Source organism: Propithecus coquereli, unplaced genomic scaffold (genome assembly GCF_000956105.1).
Source record: "Propithecus coquereli isolate 6110/MARCELLA unplaced genomic scaffold, Pcoq_1.0 Scaffold22, whole genome shotgun sequence".
NCBI classification, from domain to species: Eukaryota; Metazoa; Chordata; class Mammalia; order Primates; family Indriidae; genus Propithecus; species Propithecus coquereli.
The window spans coordinates 3,574,734-3,597,342 of record NW_012147189.1 but is presented as its reverse complement, the minus strand read 5'-3'; the positions used below and the strand labels follow the sequence as shown (position 1 = coordinate 3,597,342).

Sequence of the window (22,609 nt, the reverse complement as noted above, 5' to 3'; positions counted from 1 at the left end):
ATATAAAAAATGATATTGTATGAGTGAATACCAAAGAATTAGAAAATCTTTGCAAGAGGGTACTTTAATTTCTGATGAAAGCAAAATACTGCTCTGAAATTTAACCTATCACCTGATAATACTTCTTTAAATTCTGCTAAATTAATGTTGGAGCACATGTCTTCTTTAGGCATTAATGAATTTAGTTATGGTCAATGGTAGTTGATATACAGATAAGAAATAACTGATGATATTAACTCTATACGTATTTGAATCTCTCCACATTTCTAAGTGGTCTAGACTAGAAATATGTCCAATATGGGTGGCACTAGTTATATGTGGCCTATGTAAATTTTAATTAATTAAATTTATAAAATTCAACATTCAGTTTTTCTGTTGCACTAGCGCCATTCAAGTGCTCAATAACCACATATGGTTCATGGTTACCATATTGGACGGTACAGATAAAGAACACATCCATCATCACAGCAAGTTCTACTGAACAATATCGGTCTACATTAGAGAGGCTACTACTGAGGAATGGAAAATCTCAAATATATATATATATTGATTTATTCCTATAAAGTCATTTTCTTGTGGTATAGGAGGTTTCATTAAATCTATCAAATTTAAATGGTTTTTCTGGAAAAATCTATGTTCTAATGTAAATAGTTAAAATTGTGCCACAAGCATTGCAGTGTAAATTTTCATTTTCCTCTCATTACAGGGAGAATGAATTTCAAAAGATTCCATTTCTTCATGATAGCAAATTATAACATTAGCCAGTTTTCCCTGTAAATTAGTGTTTTCTTTCTTTGTAAAGATCTGTTCTAACCCTTCTCTGTTTCCAACTTTACCCAGCAATAGCCCATCCTTTTTCACAGCAAGGAACTCCTATTTTAGAGGGTAGATGTTCAGGCCTCAAACTCTACACATGTGAAGTTTGTAACTAACATAAAAAACTAACTTCTTAGCCAGGTCCTCCTGTTGGGTAAGGAGGACTTTACACCTTTCCGAAGTTTCAGCAAATTCCTTAGTCAAATACAACTTCTCATCTCTCAACTCAGAAAGATGCATTTTGTAACATACATAAAAAGACAGAAATATGGAAATGCATAAACAATACAATTTGACATAGGCATGTGATAAAGAAAAATTCTCCTGCAGTTAGATATTGAACATGATGGGTCTTTCTAATTCATCAGAAAAACTGAGTGAGATTATCTCCACCATTTTTGCTTATCAAGGAAACATGCTGCAGAGGAAAAGCAGAAATACACAGGTAACAAAAGTAAATGAAAATAATACGAAAAACTCCCAAACCACAGATCTAAACCAGTTGCATTTAAATGCTACTTCTGAAAGCCTCAATGAAAAGTATTATATGTGTATTTAAAAGACTAGATAAATCATATAGCTGATCAAGAAGGTTAAAAAATGTCTACAATCACATGAGTATATAGAAAATGTTAAAGTATTTTCATGGAAAGTATATAAACAATAATGAATAACATTGAAAACAATCTGATTTTTTAAAAAAATAGCTTGTGCAAATGTGAAAAATAATAAAGTCAAGTGTCAGGAAATACTTAGTAGGAATTTCCAATATTTTAGGAATGTATCTCTCCAGAGTAGGATGTTGTTTGGAAACCAAATTTCCATAGTAGATTTCATAGCTCCTGAAAATGAACTAATATTTTGAAATTAGCTACAAAAATGTATATTAGTTTGGGGGCAAAACAAAAAACAAAAAAACAAAGAAAGAAAATAATGTGCCAACCTCCCAATCCTTTCCCCAACTTTTTTGCATCTTGTTAATTAGACTTACTTTGAAGATTCTTTACTGGGTTTAAATATGTAACTTCATTTCTTTGCTCACTCCCCAAGCAAGCCTCAAGCCAAATAAACTGCTATAAGTGTTTACCAATAAAGTATTATTTTCCAAGGAATTTTTTCTTAATTTTGAAATTTAACAACTTTTACAACAATTAGGAAACTACTCCTGGCACAAGCTCTCTGAAACATTGTTTGTCAGACACTAATGGGTCTTGGAAAAGTTTGAAACTCTCAATTCATTAGGACTTTGAGTAGCTGTTTTGTACCTAAGAATGAGAATTGATGGAGAGATTGGGACTAAACACATAATTTTATGAAATATGATGAAAACATGAGGGTTTTGTTATGACGCACATAACAATCAAGAACCTGTTTCTTTTTAGCAAGCTCCTAAAAAGTACCTCCCGTGTAATTATTAAATAAAAACACTCACTTATTCAGTCCTCAGCTAGCTTTTAAACTCTGAATAAGAGAAGTACACAGTGAGAGAGGTACTTACATGGTTTCCTTGGATACTGGATGATGCCATTCAGGTCTATGTTTTTATCTGAAAGTGGTGCCCTGCAGAGAAATGAGGCTTGGTGAGTGGCTGTTTATACATGGTAAGTAAATAGGAACTTTGTTTATTTTACAAAGCATTTTTTATTTTGACCCAGATTTCTTTTTCTCATCTCACCCATCCCTTGTAAACAGCAATAATATGGTAGAACAGGTACTCTGCACAACTCCTTTTAACTCCACTTAACAAATCATAATTATTAAGGCAGAAGCTCAGAATAATTCGGTTAAGCATGTTACTCCTGGGCTGCTTTACATATCTTGACTATTATATTTAGACCTATCAGTGAACAGTGCCTGCCTCTCTATTTTCCTTCAAAGGAAACTTTTCTCAAACCATTGATAAAGAAATTAGTCCAAAAAATTCACATACATGACAAATGTCCTTTCCTTAACCAAAGAGTAAGAGAACTCAAGCTTTAACCAGCTTCTACACATCCAGGGTTTTCACAGACATTAGCTGCCATTTTAAATGTCACAGTGGCATCCCAAATTCCCAATAGTTTTAGTGTTATGAGCATACAATTTTGACACTTAGTCCCTCAGAACTACACACATTCTAATTTAGGTAGCATGATTAATCTCTCCTATGTGATAAGTTTTAACCTTCTAATATTTCTTTGAATCGAAGAGAACAAATGAGCTACAGCAAGGAATGGCAACTAACTTTAATGCTTAACACAATTTAATAGCCTGAAATGAAATGTGTGCTATGTCTCCATTAAAAAGTTTCCAGCCACAATTAATTGAACGAAAACTTGTCGTGTTCCAAGATTATTCTTGGAAATGCAATTTTCAAATCTGCTTGAAATGAGGAAACTTACTTTTTTATGCCATACGAAAGCAATTTCATTTTTTAGGAATGATTTTTGGATAGACTTCCGATTGGATATTTTCCATTGGAACTAGCAGCATAGGAGGTCGGGAGGGGTGAGGGGAGGGAAGTAATTCTGTGTTCTTTTGCCAGCACTGACAAAGGTCTGGTTGTCAGTGATACCTTTACAGCTAAATTTACTCCAGACTGACAGGAACAGGTGCACCTCGGCCTGCCAGACACTTGTGCAGAGGGATCACGCATCTCACGGCTTGACGATCAAGGGGGCAAAGCCTCGGTCTTCATAGAAAAGGAGAGGAGGCAAACGCAGCCCAAACTGGGGGGTTTCTCTTCAAAGCCAGCTGGTCTGGCTTTATTCTACAGGAATTTTTTTACCTGTCGGAGTTTGGACAACAAAGCCCTCAGCAGGTGCTGACGGGTACAACTTCCTGGAGAAGCAGAAAGGCACTGGTGAGTTTCAATTGCCAAAATATATTTTTTAATCTTTAAAAGTTGATTTTGTTATCTTGGAAGAGGCACCACTGAGGTACCTACGTTCACAAAGTTGATGAGACCATTGGAATCGGAGCCAACTAACTCAACAGTGGGTTTGCCTGGTGTAGAAAGTAGAGCTGTTACCACTTAGCAATTTTTTAGATTTTTTTTAAGTTTTGAAAAGAAATAATTTATATTTTTATTATTGGTCTCTTTCATTACTGTCTTCAATATCTGAAAGATGAAGAATTAATTACATATATAATATTAGACCATTTAAATAAATAGCATTTTAGTCTCTTTTTTTATCTAATTCTGTCACAATCTTTTCTGAATAAAACATTATTTTCTAATAAATCTCCCAAATAAAAAGATGCAATTGTACATGCTCTTTTTAAAAATTACATGTGCTGTTTTTTTTTTCAAGTGTGTGCATGTTACAGGAATATCGTTAGAGAGAATATGGAATTAACTTTATTTTAATACATTTTAAAACATATTGCATGTATAATAATTAAATAATTAGATAATAATTATATATTATTTAATAATTAAAAGTGGTAATATTTTCTCATTATAGAGTTTCTTTAGAGAAAATTCTTTGGAATAAACAACCAAGACATTATTAAAGCATGTTTTTACGTCATTGATTTCCAAAATTAGCACATTTATATATTTAGTATTTTTATTTTGTGAATTCAAAAGTTTAGGCAAAAATATTTTTTTTCAGAATAGGATTTTAATTAATGCAAAACATGGAAAAATGAGACCACATGTTAGGACATATTTTTAAAAAGTGATTCTATTTCAAGGACTCATTCTTTTAACTATGCTTCACAGCATTTCTCCACAAATTGTTGTATTATAGCAAATTGAAAACATTTATTTAAGCAACTAAGCAGCTCAAAGCTAGATACTATACATAGTAAACATATGAAACCATTTTAATAACCAAATTCCACATTCACAAGCAACATGAGCTAATGAATTTAAAAGATACAACAGCATACATTGATCAAGAATGCTATAAATTATTATGCATAAAATCAATTTTCTGGGCTGTGGGGGGTAGAATTGATGCTTAAGAAGGGAAAGGCTCCTACCAATATAAATTACTAATACTCTGAGGCAATTGTTTTATTATGATCATCCCATAAATAATTTTCAATCTACAGGCTTAATACATGGTTCTATAGTGGGAAAAAAATAAGATCTGACTTTTTTAATGACCACTGCACCTAAAGCATTTTTTAAATAGATGACAAAATGAATATGCCACAAATTTATAAGCATCAAACTCTTTTAAACTGGCTCCATTGCTATTTAAAAGTATGAAACATTTGTGATTTAAAAAATATCAGAAATGGTCTATCCAGTCAAAATATCTAATATTTTTAAAACATAATCTTATCTACAAACATTTTAATGACTCCATATTTTTAAAAATGAAAACCCAAATCTACTTTTTAGTATAAATTATTACATGTAGAATATACTTTAGATAATTAAAACATATTTTTAGAAATATATATTTGTTGTGGTTTTGAACTGCTATTTTCATGTGATACTTTACATTGCTTCATTATATTGATTCAGACACTTAAGTAACTATAGTCACTGAATATTTTAAATAATTTCATTAGTCTCTTAAAGAATGAGGATGTACTCTATGCACTTGATAATTTTATTTTTATTTTTCTAGTCTGTTAAATACTATATTCCTAAAGAATCAGAGCCCTTGTTTTTAAAGATGATGGCTAATTACTACAAAACTGAACAACACACACTCTTAGGTCAACTTCAGAATTATAGTTGTTAAGTTTTCATGTTAAGTTGTATAGTTTTATACTACTGGCTATAATTATTACATCGTTTGTCATTAACATTAAATATAAGTAATCCAAAAGCTTCTGCCAAATTATGATTTATGACTCTTTGTCAATTATTTAAGTGTAACTGAACCTATCAGAAACAATGTTATATATAGCCCAAATATTTCAAAATAACTAAAATTTATCATTTTAACTGTGTCCTGAGTTGTGGAACTTAGTCTAAAATCCCACGATTTTTTCTTTTAATTATGAGAACAAGCCGTAAAGTCTTGTTTGACATGCAGCTATATGTTTGTCCTTTCTAATAAATCTTCAACATTGTGTCACGAAAATACCTATGCCAAATCCCTCAATGTATGGGAATCGTTTCTTTTAGTAAGTCTTAGGAAGACATTGTGACTTAAAGTAGCATTGACTCATACCTGCCCTAAGATTTTAATTTTAAAACGTATGCATTTTAAGTATTATTTGCAATATATCTTCATATCTTAAAGACAGCTTATATAGAGAGGAGAAAAATTAATCATTCTCTCGTTTCAGAAATACACTTGAAAAACATTTTTTTACCTTATATATCTATAGAGAAAAATCTTCATTCTTCCGGCATTAACGTCAATTAATTATATTGTGAATATCAACCTATTTAATTTCAGTACAATAAAGTTCCCAGCTAAAATGGTTTACTTGCAAGTATTTAAAGCAACAAAAATATTTTGGCAACTTTATATGTATCTCCTCATTGACCAGTCACCTGACTGACAGCTGTCAACTGTCCGTGAGCCAAATGTAACCCAGTAAAGATAAAAATTACACATTACTCATCCCTGTTGATAATACCTGGTGCCAGTAGGTTTTCAAATAGGAATAACTAGACCGTAGATAAAAAATAAGTAAATGGGGAATCATTTCTGCTGCCTACCATTCTTCCTTTGTCGTTAACTCATTTCCTCTTCCTTTTCTTATTGATCCTGTTTTACTAGATGTCCATATCTGTCATGTACAAAGAGTTACTTTCCATAAAGGAACTTCCCGAGTAGGTAACACGTCTGTGTCCATGAAAGTACTGGCAGCCAATTAATGATGGCCACATATTTCTTTCAATCATGTCTTATTTAAGCTTATAAAATCTTTAAGAGTATGGAACGAGGCTTTGAATTTTTCAACTTCAAATTTTTAAAGAAAAGTAAACCAAAGACCAAAAATGAAATTCACCCAAGGTCACCAAGGTGGGTAGTAGGTGTATACTTGGGGTATGTCTCCCAACTTTCCTATCCAGTGATTTTTTCTATTAGACTTTAAACATGTGGACTGCCAACCTATAAGTACAAATGATCACATGGAAAATTAATGTGAGTTACATTCCTTTGGAGAACCCTTTTCAGTTATCGAACTTAATATCTTATTAGAGAAATACACATTTTTGTCAGAGCATATTAAAATGTAGTTCTGAAACAATAAAGAACATAAACACATTAAAACATCTATGGTACAAACTCTTTTTTAGATTCTCTTTACCATTGAAATGGATTTCCAAACTGGAAATATTTATGAATATATATGAAATAGCAGAAATAAAAAATAATCAATGGCAATATATATGTTTGGAAGATAAATGTAGAAATTAAAAACACAGATTGGAATTTTGTTTGAAAGATTAAGAGCTAATTAAAAATACTAAATATGAACACATAAACATATGCCTATACTCAAGTGCAGAATACAATAAACAGTTCATATAACTAACTAAACTAGCTAGCTTTCATGCGTGTGCACATGTGTGTCTGTGTTCATTATCAAGCCCCGGTGGATCCCAGAGGCCTCCTCAGCAAGTGTTTCCTAACAACTCAGAAATTCTACCATTCGATAATCCTATATTAATATAAATAAATTAATTTAAGTACTTAGTAAGCATATTAATAAATATTGTATATTTTTATAATATTTATAAAATATTGTCTATACAATATACTGATTCAGTTAAGGTCATGAAAATATTAATATTCAAAACAAATACTTATCTTCTGGCCCTTTAGAAAAGAAATTGTGTAATTGAAATCTACTACATTCTGAATTTAAAAGACTTTATCTTAGTCCTGGGCCTTGGAGAGTACTTCCTTATGAGAAGTATTAGCTTTAAAACACAGACATGCAAATTAATAAGAAAAAAAGAAGAGATAAAGCTTAAAACATTGATATAGGATATGGAAGTAAATTGTGGCCAGGGTCTCCCTGCAAGGGAATTAGTCTAAAATAATCAACAGTTCTGTAACTAACACCATTTAGCAACTAAATTGTATATCTATATTTACAAATGTATTTGCTTATTCCATTACATTTAGCCCAAATTAACATTAGTCATTAATCAGCAAACCATTTAACAATATGCAATAAAAGTATGCAAATCAATTGTAAGCAAAATAATAAGTAAATAGTATCATTTCTAGCAATTGTAAAAGACAGGGGTGTCAAAGCAAAATGTGAAAAATGACAAGACTTTCAAGTTCAATCATTGCCCTGCTTCTTAAAGGGGTTTTAGTCCCTTGTCTGCTTTCGAAAGATCATAAATGTTTTCTCATTAGAGCTGAAGGGTGCTGTCCACAGAGCACCAGAGCAGAAGTAGGAAGATCTCAGACTGCTAAGAAATTTTGTGTCTGGAAACAAGTCACTTACCCTCTGTGAGGGTACTGAATGGAGGGGACTTTTTGCTCAGTAATGTATAACTCATAGAAAAGGAAGTTTTAGTTATCCAATGGAAGCTATTTTCTGTTGCATGTGAAGAAGTCCCAAAAGGAATCTGAACCATTATCGGTGGGTTCCTGCCTGCAGTGGCATGCTCTGCCCTCTCCCTACTGCTGTTTAAGTAGCCCATATTTAAAACTGACACCAGCATCTAGCCTGTAAAGTCAGGGGGCAAAACAAAATCACTCTGCAATACACTACTGACCAACATGCCTTATTTTTTTCCACTTGGGTACCCTGGTAACATTAACATGAAAAGTCTCACGCTCAAAATCATATTATCACATGTAGCTCTGAACTTTTCAGTATGCACTGCAAGGCTGAGTTGACAGAATTCCATGGTCATTTAATATTTTTAGTTTTATAAAATGGAAGAAAAATTTTTAACCTTAAATAGATATTCTATACATGGACTCACACAATATGTAGTACGAGTCCATGTATATGAAATGTCCAGAATAGGCAAATCCATAAAAATTCATAGAGACAGAGAGTAGATTCATGGTTACCTAGGGCTGGGAAGGCTGGGAGCGAAATGGGGAAGGGTTGTGACTACTAAAAGGTATGGGGTTTCTTTGGGGATGCTGAAAATAGTCTGCAATTAATTGTGGTGATGGTTGCACAATTCTGTGAATATACTGAAAACCATTAAATTGTACACTTTAAATGGGAAAAAAAAAAAAAAGATATTCTAGCACACACACTGCTGTGAGCCAGCAAGAGAATATGTTTGTTTTTGTCAGAAAAAAAAAATGTTAGTATAAAAAACGAGAGTATCAAAGAACCCCTATTCTGAAGTGTTAAAAATATCTGAATCCAAGAGAGGTTAACAACAGCAGTTGAGTATGGAGGGAGGTCAAAAAATTAAGAACATGGATCACCCTGTTGCCAGAGATGGCAAGGTTGTGAAGACCCTTCCTGATTGCTCGGCAGACGAAAGTAATTACTGAGGTCGTAAGGAACGTTTGCATTAATTGAAAGTCTCTTCATGGAGAAGCCACATTACTGAAGTGACCATCACCAGTGCTAGTCCTATTTCCAGGGAATGTAGGTTCACAAGCAGCTGGCAATCACTACAGCATGAACGTGTTTGTGGGGCCGTTGTCACCAATGGTAGAGGTCCCTGGATCTGAAGCCCATCTTATAGGTTTCGCTGTGGTAACAGGATCCACAGAACAGATTCCATCCAGGAAAAGATAGGGGATATCCCTCAGATAAGTAAAGATGAAGAATTGTACAGAAATTTGAGAGGATTGGGTCCCTGAATTGCTTCATTTGTTTTTTAATTACAACAGGCAGAATATATGTGGCATTTCTTTTTTTCTTGTTTACAACTTGAACCAACAGGAAACGGAAAGATTTATATCATTTTGAACTCTCATTTTTACTATTTTGAAAGGTGTACATGACTTTAAAATTCTGTTCAGTTTGTTAAGATTAGTCGAGAAGCGTGAATAAGGAATGAAGATAACAAAAAGTTATGGCATTAGAAGGACTTTGTGGGTCTTAGCCTTCCCCTTACCCTAAGACAGTGGCGTGCAAACAAGCCCTGAGGAGATTGTGTCTCAGTGAGCTTGAGGTGGGACCCAGGAATCTGCATTTTAACATGCACCTGGGTAATTTTGAGGCACTCTGATAAACTGTTCTCTGCATTAGACTGTCCACACCCTCACAAAGAATCTTCTTTTGTGAAGAGTGAAGAAAACTAACACTTAGTGATCCCAGGTTCTGAGAGACCAAAGAGAACACGATGTTATCTGTTCTTTTATATTTATTGTCTGATATAACTAAGCACTACTGTGGTTAAGTAGATTAGTTATTTTAATTATTTTATGTGGGTTAGCAAATGATAAGTTACCACCCAATACTCGTGAAAAGCCAAAAATCATTCTCAAGTTTTACTTGAGTTTAAAGTAATAGGGAAGGGTGCGGTGGCTCACGCCTATAATCCTAGCACTCTGGGAGGCCAGAGGCGGGAGGACTTCGTGAGCTCAGGAGTTTGAGACTAGCCTGAGCAAGAGTGAGACCCGATCTCTACCAAAAAAAAAAAAATAATAATAGAAAGAAATTTGGCCAGGCAACTAAAAATATAAAAAATTAGCCAGGCATAGTGGCGTACACCTGTAGTCCCAGCTACTTGGGAGGCTGAGGCAGGAGGTTCACTTGAGCCCAGGAGTTTGAGGTTGCTGTGAACTAAGCTAACACCACGGCACTCTACCAGGCGAAAGAGCAAGACTCTGTCTCAAAAAAAAAAAAAAAGTAATAAATAATACAGCTTCAAATATAATAAAATGGCTTCAGCCGACTCTTCAAATAAGACATTAAAAAAAACCCACAGACAGTGCTTATTATGAGAAGTATGCGTGCATACACATTCCCCAAGTTTTAGAATACTCAACCAATCATCTCTGACCTGGGGAGTTTAAGAGGTTAAGAGTGATAACGTGAGGGAAACCACAGGCTTTTTCTCTTGTGGGCAAGTTATTTTGTGGCCATAGGTAACGTAGACTAGAATCTCATGGCTTTGTAAGGATGAGGTGAGAATGTGTGGATGGACGAACATAAATCCTTCACAAATACTCCATAAAGAACACAAGCACAGGCCTTATTCATTGTGAGTCAATCATCAGTGTAACTAAAGAGTAATTATATTGATTAATAACAAAAATAATCATAGAAACTTTTCTACAACCATATTGTCTATAGCATGCATCATCAATTGTTTAGAAATAAGCTCCATTGGTAGGATATTTGAAGTGATTTTGATAAATTGAAAAATATTATTGATAATAACCTATGGTTCTGAAACAGAAAAATCTAACTTTCCAAAGCAAAGGAAAAAAACTTACTAATAACCAGTCATATGTGTGTGTGTATGTATGCATGGCTTTACTGAGTTTACAACTGATAATAAAGAATTTACAACTGAAAATGAAGAGATGAAGCAGAAAAGATGAAGGAAAGAAATGGAAAAGATGGAAGTAAATCTATTGGTTAGCTGTTTACCTATTGCTAAAGGAGTCAAAAGCAAAAAGAAAGTTGTAGAATGTTTCTTACTTTAGTAGTGGTCAAAATCTTTAACTTAGAATTTCATTTCTTCATTTCTGTATCTTTCAGAGTGATGATTTTTCATATAAAATGCATTCCATTTACTACGGATGTTCTGTATTCACAAATTTATATACAAAGTTGGACTATGCTTGTTTCTGTGCCCCATCTGTGCACATAGGAAGATGCTTTATCTGTGATTTCATAGAGGAGATAATTGTCAGAATGAACTTTGCCCTCCAATCCTAAACCCCTCCCTAACCCTTCCAAATTCTTCCCTTCATCCAACAAGTAGCACATATTCTCTTGACAAGGTTCTTATACTCTCACTTCAAGACATTTCTGGAGAAATAACCACCAGTAGCCTTAGGAAGGTAGAAGGGAGTCACATACAGTAAGTCTGACTGACAATAAGGTCACTAAGGCACAAGGGACATGCAACAACTGTGTACTTCATATTGCAAAGAGGGAACAGAAAAAGAGACCAGAGAAATAGGTACCAAAGTGTACAATATTTTTTTAAAGTATATAAATTTTCAAGGAGCGTCGTGATATTTTGCTGACAGAGTTCATCTTCCAAACCCAACATTTTCCAAAACAGTAAAAGTTCTTCAGGGAAGAGCTAGGCTTCCCATTTACTCGCACCCAAGGCTTATTGTGTGGACAAATGAAGCTGCTGCCGGTGGGAGGGACCTTAGACATGCTGAAAGTTCTCCCTAAAATACCTCCTGCCCAACACAGCAGGGAATTTGTGGAATCCCGGATACTCCTGTGGATTATGAATTCTTTTCAGAAAACCTGAAGAGAGGTTCTTTTAAAGTAGGAACACGTTGCTACTGTCTCCTGGATTAAGCGTCGAGAATGGCCAGCTCCTCTGATAGAACATAGTTTGAGAGAATTCTGGGACACAAAGGGGCGACTGAGGGATGAAAGGACCTTGTAGGTCACATCAGTGGAAGGCCTGGAGGAGAAAGAAGCACTCACAAAGGAGCTATTATTGATTGTAAAAATTGCTGCTGAGTGAGTGAAGCGTGCCAAAGCGAAAGAAGGGCACGCTGAAGGTGAGTGTAGGGAAAAGAACGATGCAAAGACAAACCTCAGCAACTTCACAATGGTGCCTAGGCTACACAGATAAGACCGTTGATTTCAAAGGAGTTAAAAACTCAGATTTAATAGGAAGCCACTAATTCCACGTATTTATGCTAAGGTTCCTTACATTTACGTGTAAGATTGAGTAATCAATAAACATTTTAGAAGATACCTGAGGTAACTAAAAAATAAAATCTTGGAGCCTTATTCTGGGCAAACGGATATATAATTACTTTCCTAAATCTCATAAAACCCATTAAGGATACAAAAACAGTTTCTCTGAAAACGATATTATTTGGAACACTGACAAGGATAATATAAATTAGCAATTCAAAGATGTAAGACCTCTCGATATAATATATATTACTTTAATCAACAAACTATCATAAATATGTTTATATCTATTTTAAATATGAAATATTCTATCACGAAATAAAAGGTTTTGAAGCATAAAACTGATACAAAAGAAAACATCCTCTAAAATATCATTAGATAACTATGACACTGAGATGTTTTTAAGGAATAGGGGCAAGTCCCTGACAATGAAATAATATCATGATTGCTAACATTTATTGAGCATTTTCTACATGCAAGGAACTAAGCAGCTATAGAAATACAATTTCATGTCTATCTCTCAGCAAAATTATCAAATAAGCAGGTTCTTGCCACCTTCCCTGTTTTATAAAAAGGACATTTAGAAAATTAAGGTCAAATGGTTGCTAAGTGTCTGACCCTGGATTCTAATCCAGGGTCTCTGATTTACCCTTCCCTGCCTGTTGTACGATCTCTAAAAAGGACATTTCCCATGCTATTGATACATAGTGTGTAACTACTAATTAATGAAACTGACTTTTTAAAAAATAATCAGACCTTTTATGAGCAGTACTCACCAAAACTGTCTCCTTAAATGCTGTATACCTATATGAGGAATACCCTTAAAATTCCCCTTTTGTATCTTTCATTAGTGTCAATTTATAAGTCAAATATCAAATAATCTAATGCTTTATAATTAAATTTTGGTTTTCATCTTGTTGACCACATTTGATTTGGATTTACTTTTGGCAAAAAAACTTACCCTTAATGATAATGATTTGGCAACTATCAGACCATTCTCAAGACTGTGTAGCAAATTCCTAAGGAGATTTATAAGACTTGATCAAAGACATTACTAAAATAAATGAATAGCCTCCTAGTGTCTACTTTGGAAAGGATAACATGCATTTAGACATGTATTTCTGCAATATTTTCTGGTGGGAAAAAAATAACAGTTACAGCATCTCCTACTCTCATCATCCTTATAAATGAGTAAAAGTTACTAGTACAAGGAAGCAGTATAGCATTGTAGCTAAGGGCAGAACATTGGGAACAAACAAATTTGGTTTCATGTCTTTGGCATTTATGAGGTATATGGCCCTGGGCAGGTAATGTTAGTGCTCTAAGTTTTAGTTTATAAATCCATAAAATAGGAACAATAGTAATACACATCTAAAAAAGTTGTTTGCATAAAAAGAAATAAAGTTTGTAAATTATACAGTCTGATAAATAATGTGACTATTAAATGTTTGACACTATGAATTTATTTCAAACCATATTCTAATGATAGTATTGTTTTTGCACATATACTCCCACTACTATTATAGTATGGATATGAATATTATTGATTTGAAAAGATTTAACTACAAATTTTAAAATAAATAAATAACAATAGTCCATAGGAATTCTGGCCTCTTAGTTTTGGTCTTTGACTCATGAATATGTTAGTGAAACAAACTGATTTCGATCACTGACTTAAATTTAAAAGTTTTATTGCATTATACTTTTAATTCTCACCATGTTCCCAAATAATTTTAAAACACTGCATCCCAAACAATGAAACAATGAAAATTAATTAATTTTCTTTCTTCCTAACAAATTAGAATATGGGTATAATTATGTATCTCCTTGTTTTAAAATCTAAATAAAACTATTAAGTATTGGAGAAATATACATCCATATATGATCTTGCATTCTTAAAAAATAAAATTTTATTTTATGTTACTTGGTTTAAAATTTTAGGTTACAAATAAAATATTTTAGAAATAAATTTATAAGCTCCAGGTAAGTGGAATATAGTCATTTGAAAAATGCCCAGAAAGAGAGAGGAAACAAGGTATATTTTGCAGTGTGGTAGCTTTATTTCCTCCTTTCCAGACTCCTTGCCTTAACTTGGTGTCTGAATTTAATAAGGAATATTAGCATGAATATTAGATATAAATTTTTATTAATGTTCTCTAATCTGTTTTTTTCTATAATATATACTTTTCACCAATCACGAAATCAATAGGAATCGTAAACATCCCAAGTGGGACTTTATTGAAACCAAAAATGCAAAATGACCATGGTTTCTGTTCTTCAAGAAATGGTACAGTCCCCTACTCACAGCTGTAAAGTTGATCATATGTCCAACATAGAACTACTTCTAGGTCCCTCCCAAACAGAATGCCCCAGTAGGCATTCCATGGGCTCCGCCTTCCCAGCAGGCCTCTGCCCAGCCCAGTTGCCATAGATGGCCATCAGACCTTTGGAATGACATCAGGAGACAATCTGAGCAGGCTCCACCCTAAAGAATTTGAGCTAGCAGGAGACTGAAGATATCAATGTCTTCTTGGCTGACAACAGCATTCCAGGGGTCAACCAGGGTGAAAAGAGGATAGAGTTGGAGTTTCCAGTGCCTTTTCAGCAACCAAGCAGCTGACAAGGGAAGCATCCCTCAAAAAAAAAAAATAAAGACAAAGGAAGCCTGAAAGTATCCTAGAGGTACCACGCTTGTGAAAGGGAAATAAGGCAACCTATACCCATTAAGTCATGGAATTTTAGGACTGAAGAGGTCTCTACTTCTTCAAAGGTAAAACTCAAGAACAGTTTTCATCCTGAACCAATTCCTGCCTCTCTGATGACCTATGTCTTTCTACTGTGACAGCCCCAATATGGGTGAATAAAGAGCTTACTGGTATAGAAGTGGAAATTCTTTGCATGAGATTAAGAATGGCTCACTTTTGGCCGGGCGCGGTGGCTCACGCCTGTAATCCTAGCACTCTGGGAGGCCGAGGCAGGCGGATTGTTTGCGCTCAGGAGTTCGACACCAGCCTGAGCAAGAGCAAGACCCCGTCTCTACTAAAAATAGAAAGAAATTAATCGGACAACTAAAAATATATAGAAAAAATTAGCTGGGCATGGTGGCGCATGCCTGTAGTCCCAGCTACTCGGGAGGCTGAGGCAGGAGGATCGCTTGAGCCCACGAATTTGAGGTTGCTGTGAGCTAGGCTGACGCCACAGCACTCACTCTAGCCTGGGCGAGTGAGACTCTTGTCTCAAAAAAAAAAAAAAAAAAAAAAAGAATGGCTCACTTTTACTACAGTTTATCACTTTTCCAGCCCTGTGCTTTATGTTGAATAGCTCATTTAATCCTCATAATAAAGTTTTGAGGGTAGCACATTATGTTCCACATTTTACAGATGAGGAAACTGAGGCGGGGGAGAGTCAAAATGTCTGCGTAATCATACCGTTAGCATGTGATAGAGCCAACTGGCCATAGGCTACACAGCCTCTTCTAAATCAGACTAGCCTTTTCTATAGTCAGCCATGGAGAGGTTGAGGCCTTCTACTATGTCTTCAAGTACTTGAAGAAATGAAACATTTTCTCTTAGGGTATTGGAGTTCAGAGAGATTGGGAAGAACCCTGAACCATGTGCAAATGATAAAAATTAAGAAGGGAAATAAAAACAATAATTCCAATATGGATCAGTTCAGGAGAAGTCTAAGCTTTTTAAAATATTTATCATTATTCATTTAAAATTATTTATCATTCATAAGTACTCTTATCTGGACACTTGGAGGTCCTCCACTAAGGGTTAAGTTAAAAGGTAATTACTATAAAAGGGCAGAATTAATATCAACATATCACTCCCAATTAACAATAAGAAATATAAAGGACAAATATAACAAATATTAACAAACTGGCCGGGCGCGGTGGCTCACGCCTGTAATCCTAGCACTCTGGGAGGCCAAGGCGGGCGGATTGTTTGAGCTCAGGAGTTCGAAACCAGCCTGAGCAAGAGCGAGACCCCGTCTCTACTAAAAATAGAAAGAAATTATTTGGACAACTAAAAATCTATATAGAAAAAATTAGCCAGGCATGGTGGCGCATGCCTGCAGTCCCAGCTACTCAGGAGGCTGAGGCAGGAGGATCGCTTGAGCCCAGGAGTTTGAGGTTGCTATGAGCTAGGCTGACGCCACAGCACTCTACTCCGGGCAACAGAGTGCGACTCTGTCTCAAAAAAAAAAAAAAAAAAAAATTAACAAACTATTGAAGTTAGAAAGCTTATGCTTTGTGTAAATTTTTATGATCTATTCTGTTGCCTTATATGTGTCAGATAGTATAATTTGTAATTAAGTTGTGTTCATGTTATTAACATCTCTGGTCAAATTCCACCCCAGTTATATCATAATCAATGTACGTAATGGTATCTGTATCAAATTTGAGGAAGATTATACATTGTTAACAATTCTCACCTTATGTAACACCTTTCCTCCCTGACCTTAAGAATGCTTTTCAGCTCTTACTTTAAAAGGATAATCCCATTTCCTCAGAAATTTTTAAGTAGCAGCAAGCACAATGTTATCCCAATTAGTCTCTTAGAAAAGGCATTATATGAATCTGTGACACTACCAATAACACATTTTTAGTTTGGGAGGCAGTATTATTCCCCATGCTCCTTATTCTTTATTAAATGGAATTTCTTCCTAGAGGAATACTTGGCAGTATTTTCTCTTGTAAAAAGGTGTTCTTGCCTGAAATGTTTTGTCAGGTCACCTTTCTACAGATTTAATTTGTATAGCCAACTCCAGGCAATGTCCTCTGGTCTGGCAGGAAGTGTACTGGACCCTATCAGGGGACTTTATCTTCTTTCCAAATTTATGGCGTGACTTTGGGAGCATCACTTAACATCTCTGGGCCTGACTTCTCTTTCCTATAAAAAAAAATTAGGTGCTTGTATGAAGTGTTCCCCAAGATCTCTTTCAGCAGGAAGATACTTAAATTCAGACTTTAAAACTTTTCACACTACTGCCAAGTAACAGAAATACCAAAACTGTCCTAAAATTTGGCTAGTATCAATCATAAAGCACTTTACTTCTTTTTCTTTTTTTAACCAGCATTCATTTTAAACTTTATAGCAGCACTGTCCAGTAGAACTTGATGCAATGATGGAAATTTTCAACATCTTGCTGTCCAATAAGGTAGCTACTAGCCACAGGTGGGTGTTGAGCACTTGAAATGTGGCCAGTGTAACTGAGGAACTAAATTTTTGGTTTTATTTAATTTTAATTAATTTAAATAGCCACACACGTGTGTGGCTAGAGGCTACCGTACTGGTAGCAGCTTTTAGTTTCAAGAACATGGTGACATAAACGTTTTTACATCTTTAATGTATTCAGCCGAGTACTCCACAATGCCGTTGGAGCATTGATCTTTCCACCATGCTTGGCGCCCTTGGTACAGTTCCCCAGACAGATCAAAGAACAGCACAAGCATCTGAGTCTCGTGACAGCGTTTTTGCAAGCGATCCCAGCACTGTTCCTGGGTGTGCAAGGGGAAAGGAAGTTTTTGTTTTATTTTGTGTGTTTTCTCCCTAACGTCTCACTTCTTGTTCTACTTTTTGGCCTTTCCCTAGCCAAGACCTGCATACATCCACGGAGGCAGCTTAACTACTCTAGAGCTAGCGGTTGACTTTCAGCTTTTAACAATAATTTCTTAAATCCTAAAAATGTAAAATCCAGTTCTGGGACCCCATCCTTTCCTGTTGGGCTCTCAAATGAAAACTCAGGCTGGCTAGCCCGGGACAAGATCGCGGCCGGACATGCACAAGCCCCTTTTGCTCTCCCAAGCTTGCAAAACGCTTGGAGCGCCACGGACAGCCTGTGCCAGACGCGACCGCGTGCCAGCGCTTTGTGCAATGTGCGTGGGTGGGTTCGTTTCACTTGGCCCCCCATGTTTCCGTGAGTCGCCCGGACCTCGTTCCTACCTCTCTGGGATAGTCTTTCGCCAATGTAGGGGAACTCTTCCTAGGATCCCAAAACCAGACCAGCGGGGCAGCGACCCTGCCACGGCCACCGCCCGTTTCCAAAGCCCACCCACTGTCGTTGCGCCCTCCTCCATTCCCCAGAGCCCACAACGCACCCTTTTCACCAATGAGCCACCTCTTTACCAGCAAGCCACTGGCCGCTTCCCCCATGCCATGACATCCCCCTTTAACCAAACACGAGTCAGAACGCCCCCTCCTGCCCTGCTCCAAGACAGCGGAGCCGCCCCCTCGTCGCACCCAGGCCCAGCAGGTCCCCAGGAGGGCCCCCAGCCCGCCTCCTGCTCGCCCGTGGCGCACGCACGTGGCGCACTCACCCCCTACTAGCAGCCTCCGAGCTCTAGAAACACTCCCGGGAAGGAGCCCCCGCCCCTTCAGCTCTGTCAGCCGGGAGAAATGTGGGTGGGGGGAAGTAGAGACGGGCAGAGAAAGGAGTACATAGGTGATGAGAGCAGTGTTGGAGGGGAGGACCTGCAATAATTGGATGGCGTTGCGGCTGTTGCGCCTCTGCTCAACGCCCAGCCGGCGCGGATTCACTTTCCACACAAATCAACCGGAGGGATTGTTGCTGCCTGCAATCAATAACTCAGCGGAGCAGCTGAAACCAGAGGCGTCCCTCCTCTGGGTCTTTAAGGGGCCGTCCGGACTGAATCCCAGCCCTCTGCTTCCCAAACAAAGAAGTGGGCACCAAAACACGGGATGAGACTTTTAACCCCCACTTCCACCCCGACCCCCGGTAAAGATCTTTAAAAATGAAAGGACACACATGATAAGGTATCTAGAAGCAATGGTTAAAAGGGGAAGTGTGAAAATCCATTCCTTGAATTGAAGGTTTCTGTGATATTTTAAGAAATGGGATAGAATCAATGTTCCGATGAACAACATTTAACAATTTTGTAAGTAAAGTCCCATTAAATTTGGTCGTGCACGTGGATACTTGTGAATCAGCCACACACTCGCCAGCAAATTACTGATCAAGACTTATTTAGACATACTGATAACAGGAAAAGGAAAAAATGTTTTATAATTTGTAGTGGCATTTTTTTAAAGCCTTAACATATCTTTCGGATGTTATTTCATGGAGATTGCATTTCTGTAAGGTGAATAGGCCCTGGGAAATGTGTAGTATATAAGATCGCTTAATAACAGACTGTAAAACCAAGCAGAACTGGAAGAAAGGGAAGTCGCCAGGTAACCTGGCACTGACTGCCAGACCAACTTTGCACTCACTCACTGTAGACCTGAGACTAAAAGACTAAACTCAACTAACAACCCTAAAATAAAACTGGCCAAAATTCTTTATTTCTCCTTGACTCTGAAGCAACTTAAAAATAAATCTTAAGGATGTCAACCCAAATATAGAGGCTTTATAAATGACTCTTCACTACGAAAAGTCCTCCTGCTAATATAAATGGGAAAATGGATATTGACCATCATGATCTGTCTTAAGGTTGATTCTCATTCTGGGATTAGTCCCAGTCTGAAGCCAAGGAGAGGTTGATTTGTGTGCACAAAGTCATGGAAAGCTAGGCTAAAACAGAGATTAGAAATCAGGAGCATTTGTCTGTGGTCAGTACAGTTAAACACTGCTTGGAAAGGTGAGGTATCATTGCTAACAGAATTCGTAAACAGTACTAATATACATCACTAATCTCAACGTCTGTCTTTTAAATTGGCCTTTAGGCAATACACAAAATAAGCCCTTTCAGCAACTTCAACTGTATTGCAAACATTTCCCAACTTGACAAATTTTGTTAGCTTGGGATATGATGGATTTGACTTTTTTCCTTGTGATTCCTCATCAGATGTAAAATTAAAGGTACAAAAATAAAGATAAACATAGAATCTTAACATAAGACATAAAGGATATGAGTAAACTTTGTCTTGAAATAAATCCTTTGTATATTGCAGATTCTCCATCACAAATGGTTCATATGCTGTATACTCTGCTTGGGCAAAAGCTGCACCTAGTGAATTTTTGAAATTCAGATATTTAGCACTATTTATAGTAAAGATTATAAGTATTATCACAATTAATGATAATTTTAATTTATTATGTTCCATACACATTGGTTTGCTTTAAAATCAGAATTAATAATAATGTTACTTCCGATTACAAGTTTTAGAAATAAATCCATTTGAATGTACTTTAATATCAACCTTAAAAAAACTATTACCTTTTTGTACTTACACATTTTAAGGTGCCAAAGAAGAGTTGCAAACTGTGAAGTAACTTCTACGAAGAGATGAAATAAAGAATGGAAGGCAAATGACTGTGGCAGTCAAGACGTGTATGTGGTGAGTGCTTACATTTGTTTTATCGTCTACCACAAAGTTACCATAAAGGTAGAACTGCCCAACTTCTTGTTCTTAGGTATTTGTAGCGCAGACATGTATAACAGTGATAAAGAGTTAAATGACCACTGTATATGTTATATTATAAGCAATGGCATACCATTTTGCTTAAAGCTTACATCACCTTTCAGGGCCTACTTTTGCAAGCACGTGTCTTACACAATCATTTCACGGGAAGTCATGTATGTCATCTATACTATAATTATTAAATAGAAAGAGATTAAAATATATTCGATGCTATTGAAATTTGTATCTTACTACTTTTTAGATTTTTTTCTGAACTTCCCTGTTCAATTATCCTGTTTGTGTTGAAAGTATTCTGGCTGAAGAACAAATAATATACAGTTGAATAATCTTGAGGGGTAGATTAATCTATAGCCTTTCTTCATCTCAGGGTGGGTTGCTGTGGCAACCGCCCCAGCTCACTTTAAAATAATTTTTTAAAGCTCACTTCAAGAGCTACACCCAGCGTGGGCCAGGCTTAAAAGCAGGCAGACCCAGTGCACAGGGCTTTAGTAGAATGCTGCTTTAATGTAGGGAAGTAGAGAAGAGAGGAGGATGGAGTAAGACGATATGCAACTCTGAGCAGAAATTGCAACGCCAGCTTTCCCTAGACTTAAAATCCCGAGGATCTTGCTTCCTATGACTTTCGTGGCACTTTAATTAAATACATTGCTAAATGTAATTCTTCTGGGGAGAAAACAAGTTAATATATTTGTATTTATAATAAAGCACTTTTAATAATTATTTAATGAAGGAAATATTTGGTGATTAGGAAAAAAAGCTGGTTCGATAGCATATCAATCCCAGATATTATTTTCTCTTAAAGGAAGTGTCATCTTTTATTTAACTGGAATAGATTCCAGCTTCCAATTGGTTTAAAGGGTAGAAGCACTTTCTGTTTTCCAATCATAGAACTGGCATACATTGGAGAACTCATCTAACACATGGGTAAACTGAAGCCTAGAAAGGATAAATCCATTAGTAAAGCCCAAATCTTGAACTAGATAGAGTCCAGGTTTCCTAACACCTAGTACAAAATCCTCCCTACATGAGAAAATAGTCTGATCCCAGCCAAGTACCATTAGGTGGCAAGGATCAGGATGACTTGAGGTTTTCTTTAAAAGTCCAGAAGTATTTAAAGAAGAACACAAAGCACACCCTGGATTAACCACTTTGTGGATTGCTCACAAATAATTTTAAATCTCAGGTGATTTTCTATTGTATATGTCTGCATACCTCTTCTGTTCCGCTTCAACTATAAAGACTCATGGGAAGAAAACTAATGCTAATATTAACTTAGGTCACACATAATTAAGAAGCCAAATCTGCTGAGGGGAAAATCTTATATTTTAAAAAGCCAACTGTGATACATTCCAGATCCAAATTATTTTCAAATTATCCACAATGTGGGGTTATACATACTTTTGAATGCTTGCTCTATCATTGATAATTATAGGTTTGTTATAATGTTTATTATTAAATAATTCTTTAAAATATAAAAAGGTAAAATAAAATAGTTTCTTTTTAAAGGAAAGCAAATCTAAAACTGAACTGTACTGTGGTAAATAGAAATACCCTCGATAATCCATCAAAAATAGCATGGTTGAAATTCATGTATTGGCTGTGTGTGTTTGCTCTTGTAAAAAAGGCTGTTATAATTCATTGCATTAATTTCAGTATTATGGCAGTAAGCTCAGATAATGCTTCAAATGATTTGCTTTGTCAGCAAAGCAAATGAACCC

At 35.9% G+C, this 22,609-nt stretch overlaps 1 protein-coding gene across 2 annotated transcripts in view; it reads left to right on the top strand.

Annotated features, from left to right (window-relative positions):
- The first annotated feature begins 3,468 nt into the window (after positions 1-3,468).
- The window catches only part of MEF2C (myocyte enhancer factor 2C), a 175,349-nt gene continuing 156,208 nt past the window's right edge, over positions 3,469-22,609 (top strand). For both annotated transcript variants that reach the window (XM_012644768.1, XM_012644765.1), the window contains exons 1-2: positions 3,469-3,658; positions 20,711-20,807. The gene's annotated coding sequence lies outside the window, so the exon portion shown is untranslated. The remainder of the gene's footprint in view (positions 3,659-20,710; positions 20,808-22,609) is intronic.